Raw genomic sequence first — 25,906 nt, forward strand, 5'->3', positions numbered from 1 at the left:
CTAGCCAGGGATGACCCAAAACAACAGGTGTAAAAGGTGAACGAAAAATCAAAAAGGAAATGGTCTCACTGTGGTTACCAGATACTGTGAGGGTTAAAGGTAGTGTCTCACATCTGATACTGGGGAGAAGACTACCATCTAAGGCGAACATGGGCGTGGGCTTCCCTAACTGTCTGAGAGGAATGTCATGTTTCCGAGCCCATGCTTCGTCCATAAAACAACCCTCAGCTCCAGAGTCTATCAAGGCACTGCAGGAAGCAGCCGAACCGGTCCAGCGTAGATGGACCGACAAGGTAGTACAGGATCTTGATGGAGAGACCTGAGTAGTAGCGCTCACCAGTAGCCCTCCGCTTACTGATGAGCTCTGGCTTTTACTGGACATGACATGACAAAATGTCCAGCAGAACCGCAATAGAGGCAAAGGCGGTTGGTGATTCTCCGTTCCCTCTCCTTAGTCGAGATGCGAATACGTAATCCAGGGCAGAGTCAATATGGTACAGAAAAGCAGGCAGGCTCGGGGTCAGGGCAGTCAGAGGTTTGTAATCGGGTCTGAGTCAGGTAGGTACAGAACGGCAGCCAGGCTCGGGGTCAGGGCAGGCAGAATGGTCAGAACCGGGGCAACTAGGAAACAGAAACTTGAGAAAGCAGGAAGACGGGAAAACACGCTGGTAAGACCTGACAAGACAAGACGAATTGGCAACAGACAAACAGAGAACACAGGTATAATGCACATGGGATAATAGGGAAGATGGGCGACACCTGGAGGGGGGTGGAGACAAGGACAAAGACAGGTGAAACAGATCAGGCTGTGGCCCCCACCTGAAGAGACTTGCTGGTTGGACCCTAACCAGGATCAACTTTGCTATCGTATTGACTTTCTGCTCCCTCTTTTGATCTCAGCCTGTGTTATGATCAGGGCTTTAGAGGTAGAGACAGATCTCACCCTGTAGCCTGTGGAGTTTTTCATGACTCTGTGTTCAGATAGACTTGAGTTGTGTGGATGGCCGTGTCCCCGGGGCCGGAGGCCAGCCTCAGCTGTCTGTCTGTCCACATCCTGACAGCTAGCTAGCACTCTCTGACCTCTGTACACCCTCACCTCTCTCAGCTTCCCCCTCGACGCTACCTTCAGACATCAGACTAGACCTGCTTCAGTATAAAACAGACATTCTGCTAGAACAGTGATGGGATGTTTTATTATATATAGGCTATGAGCAATTGGAAGGGAGATGTTGATGGGATGTTTATTTATTTATTTATTTGTATTTATTTATTTAAACCATTATTTAAGCAGGGAAGTCCCATTGAGACCAAAGTCTGTATTTCACAAAAATGCACCAAATTCAAAATACATAAATGATAAGGAAGCAGTGATACAAATTACACAAATATAGGCATGAACATGAGAAATACAACAATACAAAAATACAAACGATAAAAAACACATACATTCGCCTGAAAAGATTTATCAATAACCTAAAATACAGAAAGGCACTAGTCCAATCGTAGGAAATTCAGAAATGTACCACAAGTATGCAGCGCATAAAAACGAAGGGCTGTTTTACCTAAACCGGTAGGACAGAAGGAATTTCAATAGTTAGCCATTCCTGTGAATGCGTAAGGTATTTGGTACTTCTGTAGGTTAGGAGCGTTCCTGTGTCAGGTGTGGTGTCTATGATCGACTAATCCCCTGAGACCTACCGCTGTCTCCTCCAAGGCCGGTTGGTGCCTGTGAATGATGCCATGATGTTGAGTTAAACCCTGGTTGAGAATGCCCTCCTACTGCTAAGTAGAGTGCCCTCCTCCAGCTAGGTAGTGTGCACTGCTCCTGCTAGGTAGAGTGCCCTCCTCCTGGTAGGTAGTGTGCCCTCCTCCTGCAAGGTAGAGTGCCCTCCCCCTGCTAGGTAGAGTCCCTTCTCCTGCTAGGTAGAGTGTGCTTTCCTCCTACTAGGTAGAGTGCTCCTTCCTCCTGCTAGGTAGAGTGTGCTTTCCACCTACTAGGTAGAGTGCCCTGCTCCTACTAGGTAGAGTGCTCCTTCCTCCTGCTAGGTAGAGTGCCCTGCTCCTGCTAGGTAGAGTGCCCTGCTCCTGCTAGGTAGAGTGCCCTGCTCCTACTAGGTAGAGTGTGCTTTCCACCTACTAGGTAGAGTGCCCTGCTCCTGCTAGGTAGAGTGCCCTGCTCCTGCTAGGTAGAGTTCCCTCCTCCTGCAAGGTAGAGTGCCCTGCTCCTGCTAGGTAGAGTGCACTCTTCCTGCTAGGTAGTGTGCCCTCCTCCTGGTAGGTAGTGGGCCTTGCTCCTGGTAGGTAGTGTGCCCTCATCCTGCTAGGTAGAGTGTGCTTTCCTCCTACTAGGTAGAGTGCCCTGCTCCTGCTAGGTAGAGTGTGCTTTCCACCTACTAGGTAGAGTGCCCTGCTCCTACTAGGTAGAGTGTGCTTTCCACCTACTAGGTAGAGTGCCCTGCTCCTGCTAGGTAGAGTTCCCTCCTCCTGCAAGGTAGAGTGCCCTGCTCCTGCTAGGTAGAGTGCACTCTTCCTGCTAGGTAGTGTGCCCTCCTCCTGGTAGGTAGTGGGCCTTGCTCCTGGTAGGTAGTGTGCCCTCCTCCTGCAAGGTAGAGTGCCCTCCTCCTGCTAGGTAGTGTGCCCTCCTTCTGCTAGGTAGAGTGTACCCTTCTCCTGCTACTGTAGGTAAAGTGTGCCCTCCTCCTGCAAGGTAGAGTGCCGTCCTCCTGCTACTGCAGGTAGAGTGTGCCCTCCTCCTGCTACTGTAGGTAGAGTGTCCCCTTCCTCCTGCTAGGTAGAGTGTGCTCTCCTCCTGCTAGGTAGAGTGTGCTCTCCTCCTGCTAGGTAGAGTGTGCCCTTCCTCCTGCTAGGTAGAGTATGCTTTCTCCTGCTAGGTAGAGTGTGCTTTCTCCTGCTAGGTAGAGTGTGCTTTCCTCCTACTAGGTAGAGTCTGCTTTCTCCTGCTAGGTAGAGTCTGCTTTCTCCTGCTAGGTAGAGTCTGCTTTCTCCTGCTAGGTAGAGTGTGCTTTCCTCCTACTAGGTAGAGTGCTCCTTTCTCCTGCTAGGTAGAGTGTGCTTTCCTCCTGCTAGGTAGAGTGTGCTTTCCTCCTACTAGGTAGAGTGTGCTTTCCACCTACTAGGTAGAGTGTGCTTTCCTCCTGCTAGGTAGAGTGTGCCCTTCCTCCTGCTAGGTAGAGTGTGCTTTCTCCTGCTAGGTAGAGTGTGCTTTCCTCCTGCTAGGTAGAGTGTGCTTTCTCCTGCTAGGTAGAGTGTGCTTTCCTCCTGCTAGGTAGAGTGTGCCCTCCTCCTGCTAGGTAGAGTGCCCTGCTCCTGCAAGGTAGAGTGCCCTCCTACTGCAAGGTAGAGTGCCCTCCTCCTGATAGGTAGAGTGCCTTCTCCTGCTAGGTAGAGTGTGCTTTCCTCCTACTAGGTAGAGTGCTCCTTCCTCCTGCTAGGTAGAGTGTGCTTTCCACCTACTAGGTAGAGTGCCCTGCTCCTACTAGGTAGAGTGCTCCTTCCTCCTGCTAGGTAGAGTGCCCTGCTCCTGCTAGGTAGAGTGCCCTGCTCCTGCTAGGTAGAGTGCCCTGCTCCTACTAGGTAGAGTGTGCTTTCCACCTACTAGGTAGAGTGCCCTGCTCCTGCTAGGTAGAGTGCCCTGCTCCTGCTAGGTAGAGTTCCCTCCTCCTGCAAGGTAGAGTGCCCTGCTCCTGCTAGGTAGAGTGCACTCTTCCTGCTAGGTAGTGTGCCCTCCTCCTGGTAGGTAGTGGGCCTTGCTCCTGGTAGGTAGTGTGCCCTCATCCTGCTAGGTAGAGTGTGCTTTCCTCCTACTAGGTAGAGTGCCCTGCTCCTGCTAGGTAGAGTGTGCTTTCCACCTACTAGGTAGAGTGCCCTGCTCCTACTAGGTAGAGTGTGCTTTCCACCTACTAGGTAGAGTGCCCTGCTCCTGCTAGGTAGAGTTCCCTCCTCCTGCAAGGTAGAGTGCCCTGCTCCTGCTAGGTAGAGTGCACTCTTCCTGCTAGGTAGTGTGCCCTCCTCCTGGTAGGTAGTGGGCCTTGCTCCTGGTAGGTAGTGTGCCCTCCTCCTGCAAGGTAGAGTGCCCTCCTCCTGCTAGGTAGTGTGCCCTCCTTCTGCTAGGTAGAGTGTACCCTTCTCCTGCTACTGTAGGTAAAGTGTGCCCTCCTCCTGCAAGGTAGAGTGCCGTCCTCCTGCTACTGCAGGTAGAGTGTGCCCTCCTCCTGCTACTGTAGGTAGAGTGTCCCCTTCCTCCTGCTAGGTAGAGTGTGCTCTCCTCCTGCTAGGTAGAGTGTGCTCTCCTCCTGCTAGGTAGAGTGTGCCCTTCCTCCTGCTAGGTAGAGTATGCTTTCTCCTGCTAGGTAGAGTGTGCTTTCTCCTGCTAGGTAGAGTGTGCTTTCCTCCTACTAGGTAGAGTCTGCTTTCTCCTGCTAGGTAGAGTCTGCTTTCTCCTGCTAGGTAGAGTCTGCTTTCTCCTGCTAGGTAGAGTGTGCTTTCCTCCTACTAGGTAGAGTGCTCCTTTCTCCTGCTAGGTAGAGTGTGCTTTCCTCCTGCTAGGTAGAGTGTGCTATCCTCCTACTAGGTAGAGTGTGCTTTCCACCTACTAGGTAGAGTGTGCTTTCCTCCTGCTAGGTAGAGTGTGCCCTTCCTCCTGCTAGGTAGAGTGTGCTTTCTCCTGCTAGGTAGAGTGTGCTTTCCTCCTGCTAGGTAGAGTGTGCTTTCTCCTGCTAGGTAGAGTGTGCTTTCCTCCTGCTAGGTAGAGTGTGCCCTCCTCCTGCTAGGTAGAGTGCCCTGCTCCTGCAAGGTAGAGTGCCCTCCTACTGCAAGGTAGAGTGCCCTCCTCCTGATAGGTAGAGTGCCCTGCTCCTGCCAGGTAGAGTGCCCTCCTCCTGCAAGGTAGAGTGCCCTCCTCCTGCTAGGTAGAGTGCCCTCCTCCTGCTAGGTAGAGTGTGCTTTCCTCCTGCTAGGTAGAGTGTGCCCTTCCTCCTGCTAGGTAGAGTGTGCTTTTCTGACTGGCATTTATAAAGGCTCTCAGGATTTATCCCACAAGAGATTGGTCATTTTAACGGAGATAGGCTCTACGGCTCTGTGCCAAGCAAGTAGAGCCAATACACAAACTCACACATTTACAAACTAAAACACACACACACACACTTGTACGTGCGCATACACTAAACTGCGTGCCCACCCCTCCCCCCGTAATCAAGAAATCTTCTCTATGCTGGTGATTATGCTGAGTAGACATCTGCAATTGACTCAAGAGCGTTTAGTCTTTATTGGGGCTGACGAAGCGTGGAGCTGAAAAAAACAGCTCTTATTTTATTAGCGGTGCATTACCGGAGTTTGGGTTAATGCCAATCTGTGGGGAAATGCATTACGTTTAATTTGGCAACATCAGACTCACAAAGTCTCGGTCAATTATTCACCGGACCATCCCTGTCAGACAGACACTATGGAGAGGAGACAGCCAAAACTTTGGGTTTCTTTGTAGATTTTACTCAAATTTTGTTAATTGTTCATCCAGGTTTGCTGCATTGCCAATCAAGTACAGCTGCTATTCAAACTAATTATGACAATACACCAGATTATTACTTGGAAAAGCTAGTTTACAGTGGATGTATTTATGTATTGGTATTGTTCTAGAAATAAACGGCCAAAGTGCAGTTGAAACAATAACAAAGCGGACACCCCACCACTGTTTTGGTAAAAAGCTTATGGATGGGGCTGGAGAAATGTAACCACTCTCAAAACCCTAGCCAGATCTATGGATACAAGGACTGACCATCCATGATATCACAGAGATTTATTTGTGGCTATATAGTGTTTGTTACACATTTATGTTCTTTACAAACATTGGAGTAAAACAAGTTTATATTTTGGGTTCTGATGGGGTACAATAGTTAAACTAAGCTCATGAGGCTTTTATAAGATATATTCTTCAAGAACCAATGGGTACATATCATTAATTTATAAGTCAGGAAATGTATGTAGCATCTGCGGATTGGCCCTTTAAAGAATGGATTCATTAATTTGCTGTATGTTAACCCTATAAACCTAAATAACCTACTGTACATTCCCAGGGCTGTACTGACCACACCACCGGATTCCACTGTGATGAATGTATCCCTGGATTACATGGGGAAGCTAACAAGGGAACGCCGAATGACTGCCAGCCCTGCGCCTGCCCCCTCAACATCCCGTCCAACAAGTATGTCATCACTTGTCATATGGAAATTAATACGGCACTTAATTTAATACGGCACTTAATCAGAACCCTTATCTAGCCACACTGACCTCTATCTATAATGCATTATCGTCGCATAATAGCTTTTATTTTCTCATCACGATTCTAATCCTTAGTCACTTTAATGTTTTATTTAGGGCTGATGGTGCTGTCGACTAGCTCTGTTGTTTTTCCACAATGTTGAGGTCGCTGACTTGCGAACAGGGCCAGAGACAATCGCTTTAGTCAGGCACTGGTAATGGGTGGTAATCCCCTGGTGGTCAAAGTGGGGCGGCACGCCCCGTGCCAGGACTGGAGCAGCTTAGCATTCCTCTACACTAGGCCACAGCGGTAAAACTACCCCCCCCCCCCCCCCCGACATTCTCAAAGGGCAGTGCTACCCCATTGTTCCTGGTCCTGGGATCCAGTGCTGTCTGAAATAGACTGGCCACTCATTCAATCAGATCTCGGTCAGGAACCTGGAACCTGACCCAACAGCCAGCCCAGCCAGCCCAGCCAGCTCAACTCGTCTCTCTATCTTTGGGATCAGGAGGAGGACAGGAGCTGGACTCTCCCTCTTTTTCAACTCAGTGATGTTGTTGTGTTTGTAGGGGTGGGACGATGGGTTTGTTGATACGAGCTTCTTTTCTTTTTCTTCTACTTCCTGTTTCTATTGCTGAAAAACATTGTCGTTTCAGCCCCACCTGCCATGTGGACCCGCGAGGGGAGCTGATATGTGACCGATGGCAGCTGGGGTACACGGGAGCACACTGTGACAGGTGAGTGGCCCAGGCCTCTGTACCCACAGACAAAGGGAGTTAACCCTTGTAGACACAATTATATCACAGCCTTAATCCAGTTGACTTGAGCCGTTCAGGGACCTTTTGTTAGCTTTGTGCTGCTGTTTCGCATTGGTAGATAACCTGCTTTTCCAATGGGTTGTAATCGTTTCTCACTTAGAAATTAAATGGGAATGTCTAAGCATCTCTCTGTATGTCTGTATATAGGTTATAAAGGAAAACACTTGAGTAAATGAGGGATATGAAGTATATTTAAAGCAGGTGCATCCACACAGGTGTGGTTCCTGTGTTAATTAAGGTCCTGAGTCAATTAACATCCCATCATGCTTAGGGTCATGTATAAAAATGCTGGGCAAGACATTATTTTGGTTACCATGGCTATGCTCCCATAGGATGACGATGCCCCCATCCACAGGGCATGAGTGGTCACTGAATGGTTTGATGAGCATGAAAACGATGTAACCATATGCCATGGCCGTCTTAGTCACCAGATCTCAACCCAATTGAACACTTATGGGTGATTCTGGAACGGTGCCTGAGACCGCGTTTTCCAATACCTTTATTTCTCGTAGAAGAATGGAGTTGCATCCCTCCAATAGAGTTCCAGACACTTGTAGAATCTATGCCAAGGTGCATTAAAGCTGTTCTGGCTCATGGTGCCCAATGTCTTATTAAGACACTTTATGTTAGTGTTTCCTTTATTTTGGCAGTTACCTGTATGTAGGCCTATTTTATGCTCTGCTAAATCAAAACCAAACAGGAAGCCATGTCAATAGGTTATAGATAGACCTACATTTGTCTAAATCATATTTAATGTAATTATATATGGATCACTTCTGAGTTGATTATGCTCATGACTATTGGCAGTTTTATATTATGTATTGGTCTGTCACTGGTGGCTAGTGGATTTTATAGTTATTCATTACACATGCATGTCAATAGCAGACCCATATGCCACTGTGGTCTTTTCTGGTTTGTCTGTTGATTTCAGTTGCCATATGATACTGTGTGGCTATGAAAGCCACTCATAAAAGCGTAGAGGCTGCAGAGGGGTTCAGTTGATGTTTCAAAACGCTGGGATCTTTCCCAGAGGCCTCAGTAGACAAAGGACCATCCTCTCTGGAGCAGCGGGAAGATTGATCACTTTGCAGTCGATGCCCACATATCTGTTCTGAGGTCTCTTGATTTCATTTGCATCATAAATACATAAATTTCTCTGCCTCTCTTTCTCTATTTTTCTCTCTCTCCCCCTCTCTATCTCATACTCTGTGGGGACAGAGGGATGGATGGTTGGTGCAGTATTTCTAATTGCTGTGTGGTGGGAGTGGGTTTGCTGCTGCAGGGCTGAGATGGGGGTGAGAGGCACCCCTCTTTATGACCCATGCTCTCTGACAGATGGAGACAGGCTGCTGTGGGCACGCTTGCCATCCCTGTGCCACGCTGCCTGGCAGATGCCTGCACTGCTCTGCTCTTGATCTATAAAGCGAGAGAGTCCAGGTGGGGCAAGTAGGGATTTGGGTTCTGCGGCTCATATGTGGGGACACAAGCCCATTTAGGCTGCTGACAGACAGGATGGGGCCTCATCTATCATGGCTGCCTTAAACAGGGGGCCTGGGGCCCGGGTCTCTGAGAGAGCCGGTGAAGTGAAGGACGTTACAGAGGCGTGCTCTCAGAATGTCCCTCTTCACGCCTGGACCTACAGTACCTCTCTCTAGTATAGTGAGAGTGAACTGATCCCTGGAAGTGGAGCACTGTCTGCCTGATAACAAGGGACGCTCTGCTGCAGGACCAAGGAGGGTTAGTTGGTAATAATAGCTATCACCTCAGCACCGTCAAACTACTGCAATCCCTGAAAACAAATTGGCAGTCGGAGCTAAAAGAGGCGTGTGAAGAGGTCTCTACCCCGCTGGGAGGCCATACTGCAGGGGCCAGGAGTACATTCAGTCAAGTGCAGAGTTGCCAGTAATAAGGTTATTGATTTTGGGGGGAAAAGTCTATCCAGAGAGCAGGGAAAGAGGTTTCACTTCACATTTTTGGGAAGCTAATCTGAGTGGGCAGGAGAACACATGGAAGCTGTCGATGAGAATACACAACAGTATCTTGGCAGTCGGAAAGATATATAGACACTGCTTTCGATACATAGACACAGACCTCCAAACCTGTGTCTCTTCTCTGTCTGAGTCTCTGAGCTCTCGGAGACAAGCAGACTCAACAGCCTTTCTCAACAGGTTTCTCAAATTCACCCCTTCGCCTGGTTCACTAACTACTTCTCAGATAGAGTTCAGTGTGTCCAATCGGAGGGCCTGTTGTCCGGACCTCTGGCAGTCTCTATGGGGGTGCTACAGGGTTCAATTCTCGGGCCTACTCTTTTCTCTGTATATATCAATGATGTCACTCTTGCTGCGGGTGATTCTTTGATTCACCTCTACGCAGGCGACACCATTCTGTATACATCTGGCCCTTCTTTGAACACTGTGTTAACAAACCTCCAAAGGAGCTTCAACGCCATACAACACTCTTTCCGTGGCCTCCAACTGCTCTCTAATTCTAGTAAAACTAAATGCATGCTCTTCAACCGATTGCTGCCCGCACCCACCCACTAGCATCACTACTCTGGACGATTCTGACTTCCTATTTCGCAAAAACAAAGCCTCCTTCTCTCATGCTGCCAAACTTACCCTCGTAAAACTGACTATCCTACCGATCCTTGACTTCGGCGATGTAATTTACAAATTAGCCTCCAACACTCTACTCAGCAAATTGGATGCAGTCTATCACAGTGCCATCCGATTTGTCACCAACGCCCCATATACTACCCAGCACTGCGACCTGTATGTTTTCGTTACCTGGTCCTCGCTACATATTTGTCGCCAAACCCACTGGCTCCAGGTCATCTATAAGTCTTTGCTAGGTATAGCTCCGCCTTATCTCAGCTCACTGGTCACCATAGCAACACCCACCCGTAACACACACTCCAGCAGGTATGTGTCACTGGTCATCCCCAAAGCCAACACCTCCTTTAGCCGCCTTTCCTTACAGTTCTCTGCTGCCAATGACTGGAACTTATTGCAAAAATCACTGAAGTTGGAGACTTATATCTCCACTTTAAGGGTCAACTGTCAGAGCAGCTTAACGATCGCTGCAGCTGTACACAGCCCATCTGTAAATAACCCATCCAACCAACTACCTACTTCATCCCCATATTTGTTTTTGTTTTTCTGCTCTTTTGCACACCAGTATTTCTACTTGCACATCCTCATCTGCACATATATCACTCTAGTGTAAATTGCTAAATTGTACTTACTTCACCACTATTGGCCTATTTATTGCCTTACCTCCTTACTTCATTTGCACACACTGTATACAGATTTTACTATTGTGTTATTGACTGTACGTTTGTTTATCCCAACTCTGTGTTGTTGGTTTTGTTGCACTGCTTTGCTTTATATTGGCCAGGTCACAGTTGTAAATGAGAACTTGTTCTCTACTGGCCTACCTGGTTAAATAAATGTTATTTTTTATTTATGTTTTTATTGCGGACAGTCAGAACTGATGGAGGGATTGTGCGTTCCTGGTGTAACTCGGGCAGTTGTTGTTGCCATCCTGTACCTGTCCCGCAGGTGTGATGTACAGATGTACCGATCCTGTGCAGGTGTTGTTACACGTGGTCTGCCACTGCGAGGACGATCAGCTGTCCGTCCTGTCTCCCTGTAGCGCTGTGTTAGGCGTCTCACAGTACAGACATTGCAATTTATTGCCCTGGCCACATCTGCAGTCCTCATGCTTCTTTGCAGCATGCCTAAGGCACGTTCACGCAGATGAGCAGGGACCCTGGGCATCTTTCTTTTGGTGTTTGTCAGAGTCAGTAGAAAGGCCTCTTTAGTGTCCTAAGTTTTCATAACTGTGACCTTAATTGCCTACCGTCTGTAAGCTGTTAGTGTCTTAATGACCGTTCCACAGGTGCATGTTCATTAATTGTTTATGGTTCATTGAACAAGCATGGGAAACAGTGTTTAAACCCTTTACAATGAAGATCTGTGAAGTTATTTGGATTTTCACGAATTATCTTTGAAAGACAGGGTCCTGAAAAAGGGGCGTTTCTTTTTTTGCTGAGTTTATATGTGTAGTGTACATTTTGCATGCATAGAATCTCGGCACCCAGACTAGGATGCATGAAATATGTTGATCAGGACTCACTCTGTATGAGGACAGGTTTCCTTTTAAGTGTGTGCTTCCCCATACAGAGAACAGAGTTATGTCTTCATATTCAACTGGTAGTGCTGTATAGTTTACAGCAGTCCATTGCCCAGTCAGCAGGACACTAAAAGTGCCTGATATCCCATTTAGTCCGGACCCATGTTTGGCCATGATATCTGCGTTAGTGCTGTCTACTCCCCAAGACACCCGCATGATGGTTCAAATGAAATTACAGACACGTACTCACTGTTCCACGCCAATGGCTCCTTCTCACATAAGACATTCGGAAGCAATAACATATTAAATTAATAAGTCTTCCGCGACTAAAGGAATCCGCTGCGCATGATATTGAATGATTACTTTTCCCATTTGGTATCATGCAGATAGAATGGCGGTGTGGAGATAAGAGTTGTAGAAACCATTTAACAAGGAGGCAATAGATGGAATGTATATCTTTATCAGTACAGAACATGACTGACTTCTGAGGAGATACAGTATATGGCGGGAAAAGCAGGACAGTGCAGATAAGAGTTGGTAGGGGGAATATTGATATTGTCTGTGGCTTCACACGTTTGCCTTTTCAGATTGTTTCTCTGTTTTGACTGCCAATGAAACTGCCTACTGTTTCATGACTGAAGCCATCTAAGTGAAACACTGAGCGGCAGTCATATAAAGCTGTGCATGCTTGATGTGGTTGCTCATTATCCAGTTTCACTACAGACTTGAAAAGGAGCAGAGGCATGGTGGTCATATGTTGATTTCCGTCATTATACTTTAACTCTACTTATGGGAAACACATTCTCCCCAGCTGAGCAGTGATCATTCAGTCCAATACTGTACAGTGCAGTCACTCCTTCCTGCTCAAATTAGTCATGAATGAGCTATACTATAACAACGGTCTGCGGTTATTCCTGGTCAGAAACAAAAACATCACCCTGTCCCCTCCTTACCTAGAACTAGGGCCCAGATGTTCTCCTGGTCATCTCATACAGTATGGTAAGGAAACACTCAGGGTCCTAGCCACCAGTCTTGATTTCCCGCTCCCTCTCTGGTCACTGTAGATACACCAATGGCTACTTTGGTCAGCCGGTGGTTAAGGGGGGCTTGTGCCAGCCCTGCCAGTGTAACGGTAACCTGAACCTGGCCTCACCGCGGAGCTGCGACCCCATCACCGGCTCCTGTCTGAGGTGTAGGGGTTCTACGGGGGAACCACCTGCGACACCTGCCAACGTGAGTATAAGAGGTACATGAGTATCAGAGCCTGCAGTGCGTTAAAACCCCTGTTCCTGTCTGACTGTCTGAGTCTCCTGTGAAGAGCGGGGTGTTGCTTTATGTTATGGAGCGCTGCCCGCCTGCCAGACAGCCTGTATGCCAGATGTAGCAGTGTGTTTGAGAATGTTTGGCTTTGAGAAGATAAATTAGGATGGAGAGAGAGAGAAGACTGAGATGTGCAGGTGGTGACTGTCTGTGTAAATCCACATAAACAACCTGTGTTGAATCACAAACTTCAATGCCTGGCCCATAACAGTTTATCATTCATCTGCCTCTCCGTTCTCTGCAGTGCAGTCTGCTCTGTTGATTATGTCTGAAGATAACTAATTAGTCTCCGTTTACCAAAATATCCCATTTCACTATAATGCCAAGTTAATTAAAAATACATTACAGCTTATAGCCAAATGGATTATTGATATATAACTCGATATACTGTAACGATTCTCTTCTTCTTCTGATGAGGAATATGAAGGATCGGACCAAAATGCAGCGTGGTAAGTGTCCATGTTACATTTATTAACTGAACACGGGAAAAAGACAAAAAATAACAAAGTGAATGACAACAAAAATCGAAACAGTCCTGAATGGTGAAACAAACACAAAAACAGGAACCAACTACCCACAAACACAGGTGGGAACAGGCTACCTAGGTATGGTTCTCAATCAGAGACAACGATTGACAGCTGCTTCTGATTGGGAACCATACTAGGCCAAACACAGAAATACAACACATAGAACATAACATCGAATATAGAACATAGAATGCCCACCCCAACTCACGCCCTGACCAAACCAAAATAAAGACATAAAAAAGGAACTAAGGTCAAAACGTGACATATACACATGCAATACAATAAGATGATTCATATAGAGAAAATATAGAGGTATTGATAGTTATTGATAGTATATGAAAACTAGAGACAAGGTAGAGCTCAAAAGCTAAACATGCATTTAGGCCTAATGCCTAAAGGAATTCTTCAAGAGAATGGAATGGCTGCCATCATCTGCATGGTTAAAAGCTCTGCAGCAAAACACACTACTTCCATTTGAATGAAATCTATCGAGGTTGGTGAGGAGAAGTACATTTTCTCTGAAATAGTCTGGCAGTCCTAACTGATTCAAGTGGTGGTGGTGAGGCATGGGGCGGAGATGGAGTAATCAACATTAGGAATGCAGAAACAGGGCCGCAGTTGGTGCAAATTGCCGACACTATAATGGTGACAGGGAAACTGCTCGTAGTGTTTCATTAAAAACAAGTTGATGATCATTGTCACAGATCGCTGCGACATAATGTGGCTGACGCACAGTGTGATCTTGATGTTGATTTCAGTGTGTGATGAAACCATCAACCTGACCCGTTCTCTCTCTCTCTCTCTCTGACAGCCACAATTAAAAACTTGACCCATCCTAGATCCCATCTGGACTCCATGCTGTCAGAATGAGGAGAAAGAAATCTTACAACTCATACTAATTCCAACCTGTTAAACATTGAATAAATGCAGGCATTTTGCAGGCAAACCTTTCGTTGGCTAGGGCGACTGAGTGTAGTACAAAGACAGTAAAAAAGCAGCTGTCTCCTCCAACCAGTCCTATAGGAAACTATCTGTGATGTCCCCGCAAACCAGTCCTATAGCAAACCAGCTGATGTCCCCACCAACCAGTCCTATAGGAAACCATCTTTGATGTCCACGCCAACCAGTCCTATAATAAACCATCTGATGTCCCCGCCAACCAGTCCTATTGGAAACCATCTGTGATGTCCCCTCCAACCAGTCCTATAGGAAACCATCTGTGCTGTCCCCTCCAACCAGTCCTATAGGAAACCATCTGTGCTGTCCCCTCCAACCAGTCCTATAGGAAACCATCTGTGCTGTCCCCTCCAACCAGTCCTATAGGAAACCATCTGTGCTGTCCCCTCCAACCAGTCCTATAGGAAACCATCTGTGATGTCCCCTCCAACCAGTCCTACAGGAAACCATCTCTGATGTCCCCGCTAACCAGTCCTATAGGAAACCATCTGTGCCTGTGTTTTCTCTGCAGATCACTAGGACTTTTTCAAGTAAATAATGAGCCAGTTATACAATGCAAATGTGTTCCTATGTCTAGCAATCTGCAAGCTGTTGGATTTGCATACTATGTATGAGTTGAGGATAGTAGACAGTAGTACAACACAGGAATAGGACAGAAGAGGACATGGTTGTACTGTACCTTTACCTTTATCTGAGAGGACTTGGCTGGGGCTGAACTTAGACTGTTCCTTTTTAAATCTGATAATATCCAACCCATCTCCTCCCCTCCTCCTCTCGTCTGTCTGCAGGGTGCCAGCGTCACAACGCAGATCTGCTTTAACTCAGTGACATTTGTGGGTTTTCAAGCAGGAACTGCTCTTTCAAGTCTTGCCACAACATCTCAATTGGGATTAGATCCTGACTTTGACTAGGCCATTCTAAAACTTGAAATGTGTTGCTTTTTAACCATTTTTATGTAGACTTGATTGTGTGTTTTGGGTCATTGTCTTGCTGCATGACCCAGTAGCACTTCAGCTTCAGCTCACTGACGGATGGCCTGACATTCTCCTGTAGAATTCTCTGATACAGAGCAGAATTCATGGTTCCTTCTATTAAAGTCGTCCAGGTCCTGAGGCAGCAAAGCATCCCAAAACATCACACGACATCCACCATGCTTGACCATTGGTATGAGGTTCTTATTGTGGAATGCAGTGTTTGGTTTTCGACAGGCATAATGGGACCCATGTCATCCTTGCACAGGAAGTCCAGGGCCCAGGGCCGTGAGTTCAGACTCAGGGCCGTGAGCTTTGTGTTGAGCTTAGAGGGCACTATGGTATTGAAGGCTGAGCTGTAGTCGATGAACAGCATCCTCACATGTGCATTCCTTTTGTCCAGATGGCTGAGGGCAGTATGCAGTGTACAATGGCAATTGTGTCATCAGTGGATCTGTCAGGGCGGTAGGTGAATTTGAGAGGGTCGAGTGTGTCAGGGAGGGAGGAGGTGATGTGATCTTTGACTAGCCTCTCGAAGCACTTCATGATGACGGAGGTGAGTGCTACGGGTCGGTAGTCATTCAGTTCAATTACTTTCCCTTACTTGGGCACTGGGATGATAGTGGACATCTTGAATCAGCTGGGGATTGTGCTAGCAGATATCCATAGACTTGCTTTCTGACCTGATTTTGCCTAACCTGATTTTACAGAGAGCTGTGTCTCAAGTCAAGGACGTAGAGAGGCCGGTGTTAGCAAGACTAGGTTTTACCTGCGCCTGTTACTGAATAGCCATATGTGACTGTACATGTATTTATTTTTATTTAACACCTCTTGACGCTAGGTAAACGGACTATTTCTCAGGTCCAGATCGTAGAATATGCATATAATTTACAGATTAGGATAGAAAACACTCCAAAGTTTCCAAAACTGTCAAAATATTGTCTGTGAGTATAACAAAACTGATTCTGCAGGCGAAAACCTGAGAAAATCTAACCCGGAAGTGATATATCTTTTTTAATCTGTGTTTCCTGGCCTGTCTTTCTTCCATTTAAGGGGGTATCAACCAGATTCCTTTTCCAATGGCTTTGACCAGGCTTTAGACATAGTTTCAGGCTTTTATTTTGAAAAATGAGTGAGATTTTTCAAAAGTAGTCAGGTGTCCTCTGAATAGTTCCTGCGCGCGAGAGGGGAGCTCTCCATTTTCTTTTTCTCTCTTATTGAATAGGTTACGGTCCGAAATATTATCGATTATGTTTGTTAAATACAACCTGAGGATTGATTATAAAAAACATTTTACATGTTTCTACGACCATTACGGATACTTTTTGGAATGTTCGTCGAACGGAACGAGGCTTTGGTTTTCTGAACATAACGCGCAACCCAAATGGCGTTTTTTTATTATAAAAGTAATATTTATCGAACAAAAATAACATTTATTGTGTAACTGGGAGTCTCGTGAGTGCAAACATCCGAAGATTATCAAAGGTAAGCGATTCATTTTATTGCTTTTCTGACTTTCGTGACCATGCTAATTTGGGGCTAGCTGTTCTAGCATTGATTGATACACTCACAAAAGCTTGGATTTCTTTCTCTGTAAAGCATATTTTCAAAATCTGACACGATAGGTGGATTAACAACAAGCTAAGCTGTGTTTTGGTATATTTCACTTGTGATTGCATGATTATAAATATTTTTTGTAATATTTTGCGCCCTGCAATTCAGCGGTTGTTTAGGAAAATGATCCCGTAAAAGGGATCCGTGTGCAGAGAAGTTTTAACCTTAATTTAACCAGGTAGGCCAGTTGAGAACAAGTTCTCATTTACAACTGCGACCTGGCCAAGATAAAAGCAAAGCAGTGCGACACAAACACAGAGTTACACATGGAATAAACAAACGTACAGTCAATAACACAATAGAAAAGTCTATATACAATGTGTGCAAATTAAGTAAGATTAGGGAGGTAAGGCAATACATAGACCATAGTGGCGAAATAATTACAATTTAGCAATTAAACACTGGAGTAATAGATGTGCAGAAGATGAATGTGCAAGTAGAGATACTGGGGTGCAAAGGAGAAGAAAAAAAATAACAATATGGGGATGAGGTAGTTTGGTGGGCTATTCTACAGATGGGCTATGTACAGGTGCAATGATCTGTAAGCTGCTCTGACAGCTGATGCTTACTAACCAGACACCTAGGTATTTGTAGTTGTCCACATATTCTCAGTCAGAACCGTCCAGAGTAGTGATGCTAGACAGGCGGGCAGGTGCGGGCAGCGATCGGTTGAAGAGCATGCATTTAGTTTTACTGTCACGCCCTGACCATAGATTGCTTTGTATGTTTCTATTTTTTGTTTGGTCAGGGTGTGATGTGGGTGGGCATTCTATGTTTGTATGTCTATGTTGTCTATTTCTTTGTGTTTGGCCGTGTGTGGTTCTCAATCAGAGGCAGCTGTCTATCGTTGTCTCTGATTGAGAACCATATTTAGGTAGCCTGTTTTCCCACTTTGAGTTGTGGGAAATTATTTTCTGTTTAGTGTTTTTCGCCACCTTACAGGACTGTTCTTTGTCGTTTTTGTTGTTTTGTTCAGTTGTTTAATTAAAATAATGAACACTTACGACGCTGCACCTTGGTCCTCCTCTCCTTCTCCCGACGACGAACATTACATTTACTTGCTTTTAAGAGCAGTTGGAGGCCACGGAAGGAGAGTTGTATGGCATTGAAGCTCGTCTGGAGGTTTGTAAACACAATGTTCAAAGAAGGGCCAGAAGTATACAGAATGGTGTCGTCTGTGTAGAGGTGGATCAGAGAATCACCAGCAGCAAGAGCGACATCATTGATGTATACAGAGAAAAGAGTTGGCCCGAGAACCCTGTGGCACCCCCATAGAGACGTCTGCTAAATATATGAGCTAGCTATAAGGCTACTGTATGAATGTATATTCATTATTATGTACAATATGTATAGGTAACTGCCAAAATAAAAGAAACGGCAACATAAAGTGTCTTGAAACCTCTACCACTTCTCTCTCCCGGATCCGGGATCCTCCTCATCAAAAAAGCTGACTAGCATAGCCTAGCCTAACGGGACAGGGATATCATATAATATAATTTTCATGAAATCACAAGTCCAATACAGCAAATGAAAGATAAACATCTTGTGAAACCAGCCATCATTTCCGATTTTTAAAATGTTTTACAGCGAAAACACAATATGTATTTCTATTAGCTAACCACAATAGCCAAAGACTCAACCGCATATTTTCACCATGTTTCTACCGCATAGGTAGCTATCACAAAACCGACCAAATAGAGATATAATTAGTCACTAACCAAGAAACAACTTCATCAGATGACAGTCTTATAACATGTTATACAATACATTTATGTTTTGTTCGAAAAATGTGCATATTTGAGGTATAAATCATAGTTTTACATTGCAGCTACCATCACAAATAGCACCGAAGCAGCCAGAATAATTACAGAGAGCAACGTGAAATACATAAATACTCATCATAAAACATTTATGAAAAATACATGGTGTACAGCAAATGAAAGATAAACATCTTGTGAATCCAGCCAATATTTCCGATTTTTTAAGTGTTTTACAACGAAAACACAATATAGAATTATATTAGCTTACCACAATAGCCAAACACACAAATGCATTTATTCACCGCAAAAGGTAGCTATCGCAAAAACCAGCAAAATATATAAAATTAATCACTAACCTTGAATAACTTCATCAGATGACAGTCTTATAACATCTGGTTATACAATACACTTATGTTTTGTTCGAAAATGTGCATATTTAGAGCTACAAATCCTGATTATACATTGTGAATACGTAGCATCGATTCACCGGAATCTCCAGAGATATTTTGGACACTCACCTAATCTGACCAAAGAACTCATCATAAACTTTACATAAAATACTTGTTGTATGGCAAATGAAAGATACACTGGTTCTTAATGCAACTGCCGTGTTAGATTTTTAAAAATAACTTTACCATAACAAACAGCTTGCGTTATTGCGAGACAGCGCTCGCCAAAATGGCAGAGAATAGGAATCAACATTTTCCACAGAAATACGAAATAACATCATAAATTGTTTTTACTTTTGCTGAGCTTCCATCAGAATCTTGTACAAGGAGTCCTTGGTCCAGAATAAATCATTGTTTGGTTTTAGAATGTCCTTTTCTTCTGTCGAATTCCCGCCAACAATGCTAGCCAAGGTTGATAACGTTCCCACCCTCTCTTGACGCAAAGAATGGAAAACTCCAAAAGTCCCAATAAACGTTGAATAAACTGATAAAACTGGGTTGAAAAAACCTACTTTACGATTATATTATCACATGTATCAAATAAAATCAGAGCCGGAGATATTCGCTGTGTAAACCGAAAGCTTTTCAGAAGCTAATGTCGAGCTCCGCCTCGCGCCTTGGTAGAGAATGGAAATTCCTGACCTGCCACTCCAAAAGCTCTTGTTCGACCTCAGATCAAGCTAGACACCCCATTCCACCTTCCACTGCCTGTTGACATCTAGTGGAAGGCGTATGAAGTGCATGCATATCGATAAATATAAGGCAATTGAATAGGTAGGCCCTGAAACTGAGCCCCATTTTCAGAATTTTCACTTCCTGTCTGGAAGTTTGCTGCCAAATGAGTTCTGTTTTACTCACAGATATAATTCAAACAGTTTTAGAAACTTGAGAGTGTTGTCTATCCAATAGTAATAATAATATGCATATTGTATGATCTAGAATAGAGTACGAGGCCGTTTAAATTGGGCACGATTTTTTCCAAAGTGAAAATAGCGCCCCCTATTGACAAGAAGTTTTTAATAAGACGTTGGGCCATCACGTGCCGCCAGAACAGCTTCAATGTGCCTTTGAATAGATTCTGTGTTTGGAACCCTATCGGAGGTACGCAACACCATTCTTCAACAAGAAATTCCATCTTTTGGTGTTTTGTTGATGGAAAATGCTGTCTCAGGAACCACTCCAGAATCTACATTTCACATTTACATCATTTAGCAGAATTACAGGAGCAGTTAGGGTTAAGGTCTTTGCTCAAGGTCACATCGACATATTTTTTACCTAGTTGGCTCGGTGATTCGAACCAGCGACCTTTTGGTTAGTGGCCCAAAGCTCTTAAGAGGATACTTTGGGATTTTGGCAATGAGGCCCTTTATCTTCTTCCCCAGAGTCAGATTAATTTGTGGATACTATTTTATGTCTCTGTGTCCAGTATGAAGGAAGGTAGAGGTAGTTTCGTGAGACAATGCTAACTAGCATTAGCGCAAACTGTGGATAGATGGCAGCATTCGTGCAAAACTGAAAGGTCGAACCATCGCATTTAACCATGGCAAGGTGACTGGGAATATGGCCAAATAAAAACAGTGTAGTTATTCCCTCCTTGAGGCAATAAAACAGGCAATATGTCAGTATAGAAACAAAGTGGAGTCAAAATCCAATGGCTCAGACACAAAACATATGTGGCAGGGTCTACGGACAATCACGGACTACAAAGGGAAAACCAGCCACATCGCGGACATCGCCGTCTTGCTTCCAGACAAGATAAACACCTTCTTCGCCCACTTTGAGGAGAACACAGTGCCACCGACGCGGCCCGCTACCAAGGACTGTGGGCTCTCCTTCTCCGTAGCCAACATGAGTAAGACATTTAAGCGTGTTAACCCTCGTAAGGCTGCCGGCCCAGACAGCAACCTAGCCGCGTCCTCGGAGCATGCGCAGACGAGCTGGCTGGAGTGCTTAAGGACATATTCAATCTCTCCCTATCCTAGTCTTCTGTCCCCACATGCTTCAAGATGGCCACCATTGTTCCTGCACCCAAGAAAGCAAAGGTAACTGAACTAAATGACTATCGCCCCATAGCACTCACTTCTGTCATCATGAAGTGTTTTGAGAAACTAGTCAAGGATCATATCACCATTACCTTACCTGACACCCTAGACCCACTTAAATTTGCTTACCGCCCCAATAGATCCACAGACAATGCAATCGCGATCGCACTGCACACTGCCCTATCCCGTCTGGACAAGAGGAATGCCTATGTAAGAATGCTGTTCATTGACTATAGCTCAGCCTTCAACACCATAGTACACTCCAAGCTCATCACTAAGCTTGAGGCCCTGGGTCTGAACCCTGACCTGTGCAACTGAGCCGCCCCCAGGTGGTGAAGGTAGGAAACAACACCTCCACTTCGCTGATACTCAACACTGGGGCCACACAAGGGTGTGTGCTCAGTCCCCTCCTGTACTCCCTGTTCACCCATGACTGCCTGGCCACGTACACTTCCTACTCAATCATCACAATTGCAGACGACATGACAGTCACGACACGACAGTTGAGCTGTATCACCGCCTGGTATGGCAACTGCACCGCCCACAACAGCAGGGCTCTCCAGAGGGTGGTGCGGTCTGCCGAACGCATCACTGGGGGCAAACTACCTGCCCTCCAGGACACCTACAGCATCTGATGTTACAGGAAGGCCAAAAAAGATAATCAAGGACAACAACCACCTGAGCCACTGCCTGTTCACCCCGTTATCATCCAGAAGGCAATGTCAGTACAGGTGCATCAAAGCTGGGACCGAAGAGACTGAAAAACAGCTTCTATCTCAAGGCCATCAGACTGTTAAATGGCCATCACTAGCACATTAGAGGCTGCTGCCCTATATACATAGACTTGAAATCACTGGGCACTTAATAATAATTGGAGCACTAGTCACTTTAATAATGTTTACATATTTTGCATTACTCATTGTCACGCCCTGACCTTAGAGAGCCTTTTATTCTCAAATTGGGTTAGGTCGGGGTGTGACTAGGGTGGGTACTCTAGTTTTGTTATTTCTATGTTGGCCTGGTATGGTTCCAAATCAGAGGCAGCTGTCTATCGTTGTCTCTGATTGGGGATCATATTTAGGCAGCCTTTTCCCACTGGGTTTTTGTGGGATCTTGTTTGTGTATAGTTGCCTTGAGCACTGCATAGCTTCACGTTCGTTTTGTTCTTTATTGTTTTTTGCCGGTTCACGTAATAAAGATGATGAACCCAAACAACGCTGCATTTTGGTCCGATTCTTACAACAACGATCGTGACACTCATCTAATAATATATATACTGTATTCTGTTCTACTGTGCAGTATCTTAGTCTATGCCGCTCTGACATTGCTCGTCCAAATACTTATATATTCTTAATTCCATTCCTTTACTTAGATTTGTGTGTATTGTGTGTATTGTTGTGAAATTGTTAGATATTACTTGTTAGATATTACTGCACTGTTAGAGCTAGAAACAAGCATTTCGCTACACCCACAATAACATCTGCTAAAACACGTGTATGTGACCAATAACATTTGATTTGATGTAAAGTCTATAGGTATCTGCGCTAGTTAGAAACTTCCTTCAAACTTCACGCAGAGACATAAAAATGGTATACACGAGTTCATCCGTCTCTGGGGAAGTAGATATCCTGAAGCATAATTTGTTGTTTTATTGATGGTGGTGGAAAATGCTGTTTCAGGCGCCGCTACAGAATCTCCCATAAGAGATCTATTGGGTTGAGCTCTGGTGACTGAGATGGCAATGGCATATGGGTTACATAATCAAAACACTGAGGGACCACTCGTGCCCTGTGGATGGGGGCATTGTCATCCTATGGGGGCATAGCCATGGTAACCAAAATAATGCCCTGCCCAGCATTTTTATACATGACCCTTATCATGATGGGATGCTAATTGCTTAATTAACTCAGGAACCATACCTGTGTCGAAGCAGCTGCTTTCAATATAATTTGTATTCTTTATTTTGGCAGTTACCTGTACCACAGGAGGTTAGTGGCACCTTAATTGGGGAGGACGGGCTCATGGTAACGGCTGGAGCGGAATAGGTTGAATGGTATCCTGCCATTCAGGCCGTTCCTGCCGTTCCTGCCATTATTATGAACCGTCCTCCCCTCATCAGCCTCAACTGACTTGTACATATACAGTCGTGGCCAAAAGTTTTGAGAATGACACAAATATTAATTTTCACAGTCTTCTTCCTCAGTTTGTATGATGGCAATTTGCATATACTCCAGAATGTTATTAAGAGTGATCAGATTAATTGCAATTAATTGCAAAGTTCCTATTTGCCATGCAAATGAACTGAATCACAAAACAACATTTCCACTGCATTTCAGCCCTGCCACAAAAGGACCAGCTGACATTGTGTCAGTGATTCTCTCATTAACACAGGTGTGAGTGTTGACGAGGACAAGGCTGGAGATCACTCTGTCATGCTGATTGAGCTCGAATAACAGACTGGAAGCTTCAAAAGGAGGGTGGTGCTTGGAATCATTGTTGTTCCTCTGTCAACCATGGTTACCTGCAAGGAAACACGTGCCATCATCATTGCTTTGCACAAAAAGGGCTTCACAGGCAAGGATATTGCTGCCAGTAAGATTGCACCTAAATCAACCATTTATCGGATCATCAAGAAATTCAAGGAGAGCGGTTCAATTGTTGTGAAGAATGCTTCAGGGTGCCCAAGAAAGTCCAGCAAGCGCCAGGACCATCTCCTAAAGTTGATTCAGCTGCGGGATCGGGGCACCACCAGCACAGAGCTTGCTCAGGAATGGCAGCAGGCAGGTGTGAGTGCATCTGCACGCACAGTGAGGCGAAGACTTCTGGAGGATGGCCTGGTGTCAAGAAGGGCAGCAAAGAAGCCACTTCTCTCTTGTCTGGAGAAGACAAGGTGAGCGCTACCATCAGTCCTGTGTCATGCCAACAGTAAAGCATCCTGAGACCATTCATGTGTGGGGTTGCTTCTCAGCCAAGGGAGTGGGCTCACTCACAATTTTGCCTAGGAACACAGCCATGAATAAAGAATAGTACCAACACATCCTCCAAGAGCAACTTCTCCCAAACATCCAGGAACAGTTTGGTGACAAACAATGCCTTTTCCAGCATGATGGAACACCTTGCAATAAGGCAAAGGTGATAACTAAGTGGCTCGGGGAACAAAATATCAATATTTTGGGTCCATGGCCAGGAAACTCCCCAGACCTTAATCCCATTGAGAACGTGTGGTCAATCCTCAAGAGGCGGGTGGACAAACAAAACCCCACAAAGTCTGACAAACTCCAAGCATTGATTATGCAAGAATGGGATGCCATCAGTCAGGATGTGGCCCAGAAGTGAATTGACAGCTTGCCAGGGTGGATTGCAGAGGTCTTGAAAAAGAAGGGTCAACACTGCAAATATTGACTCTTTGCATCAACTTCATGTAATTGTCAATAAAAGCCGTTGACACGTATGAAATGCTTGTAGTTATACTTCAGTATTCCATAGTAACATCTGACAAAAATATCTAAAGACACTGAAGCAGCAAACTTTGTGGAAATTAATATTTGTGTCATTCTCAAAACTTTTGGCCACGAATGTACATGCAATTAGGTGTGAATGTAGAACAGCATTCTTTAGACTGTACATCTAAATGTAATTGTAAATCATTGAGGCATTGAACAAACACTTGAATGCACAATGTGACCCATTCACTTAGGCTGTGTTTACACAGACAGCCCAATTCAGATATTTTTTCCACTAATTGGTATTTTGACCAATCACATCAGATCTTTTCACATCACATGTTTTACTGATCTAATTGGTCAAAAGACCAATTAGTTGAAGAAAATATTAGAATTGGGCTGCCTGTGTTAACACAGCCATACTGTAATCTACATTCTAGAGAGGTGATAGAGGATTCTTGGAAATATCCAGCCCCCACAAGACCCTTCAATCGATGTGATAATAGACAATGACTTTATTATCCCAATGGGGAAATTTGTTGTGGCTCTGTGCATACATAACAACACATAATGGAAGATAGACAAAGAACATATACAGACAGTAAATACTGGTAGAAAAAGTTATGTTCATGAGCGATCAATGATCATCTGTACACTACATACACTATAAACAACAAAACACTCTGTCAACTACAATGTTAGCTGTAGGCCAGCCCGCTGGTCCTATTTGTGGTTTTAAACATTCAGTAGCCTTACTGCCACTGGGACAAAGGATAGTTTGGCCCTATTGTTTGGTGCCCTTGTACGCTGTAACGTCGCCCCGAGGGGAGAAGCTCAAATTCCTGGTAAAGAGGATGTCTGGGGTCCATCAGTACCTTGTGGGCTTTTGTGAAGGCTCTAATATCATAAATTACCTCCAGACCCATCTGCTTGACCCCTAGCACCCTACTGGCAGAGCTAAAAAAAAATCTTAACATATTTCTCAGAGAGACATGAGCATTTCCGTACCAGCAGATGATAAAACAGTGACAACGATCAACATTAAAATAGTTTTTGCTGTCCTTTCTTAGTACACTTTCCCCATTGTAGCCTATGGTCAAGTACAACACCCAGATATTTATACTCAACGCAACTTTGGTTTTAGAAGTGGGAGGGACATAATTATTATTTTATTTTTTATTTTTTTTCCAGTCGGATAAACACTCCAAACAGCCTAACCGACCGCTCGGAGGCGTCCGTATGGTTCTAAAGCACACCGTTGCCTCGTTTTGTATCAGATTCCAAAAATAAAACTAAGGGGGCCAAAAATGCAATGTCAGAATTGAAGGTGCTCAACAGTGAAAGTTGCACCCTTGCTCCTCCACTACCTTTATGTCTTGCCCCTTGACAACATTCTGTGGGGAAGTTTTTTCCTAAAGTCGATGAGCATCTCTTTGGTCTTTTTTAAATTGAGCACTAAGTGAGAGTTGTCACACCACGTCAAAAAGTCCTCCAAGACTGGCCCGTGCTCCTCTTCATCACCCTGAAGGATGACCAGTGCTGTGTCGTCTGCAAACGTTACCAGGGGTTTACCAGGGTAGGAGGTTTTACAGTCATT

General features: G+C 45.0%; 1 pseudogene; it reads left to right on the plus strand.

Annotated features, from left to right (window-relative positions):
• The window catches only part of LOC139555854 (laminin subunit alpha-2-like), a 146,923-nt pseudogene that overhangs the window by 61,681 nt on the left and 59,336 nt on the right, over nt 1-25,906 (plus strand).

The sequence above is a fragment of the Salvelinus alpinus genome, chromosome 27 (assembly GCF_045679555.1).
Source record: "Salvelinus alpinus chromosome 27, SLU_Salpinus.1, whole genome shotgun sequence".
NCBI classification, from domain to species: Eukaryota; Metazoa; Chordata; class Actinopteri; order Salmoniformes; family Salmonidae; genus Salvelinus; species Salvelinus alpinus.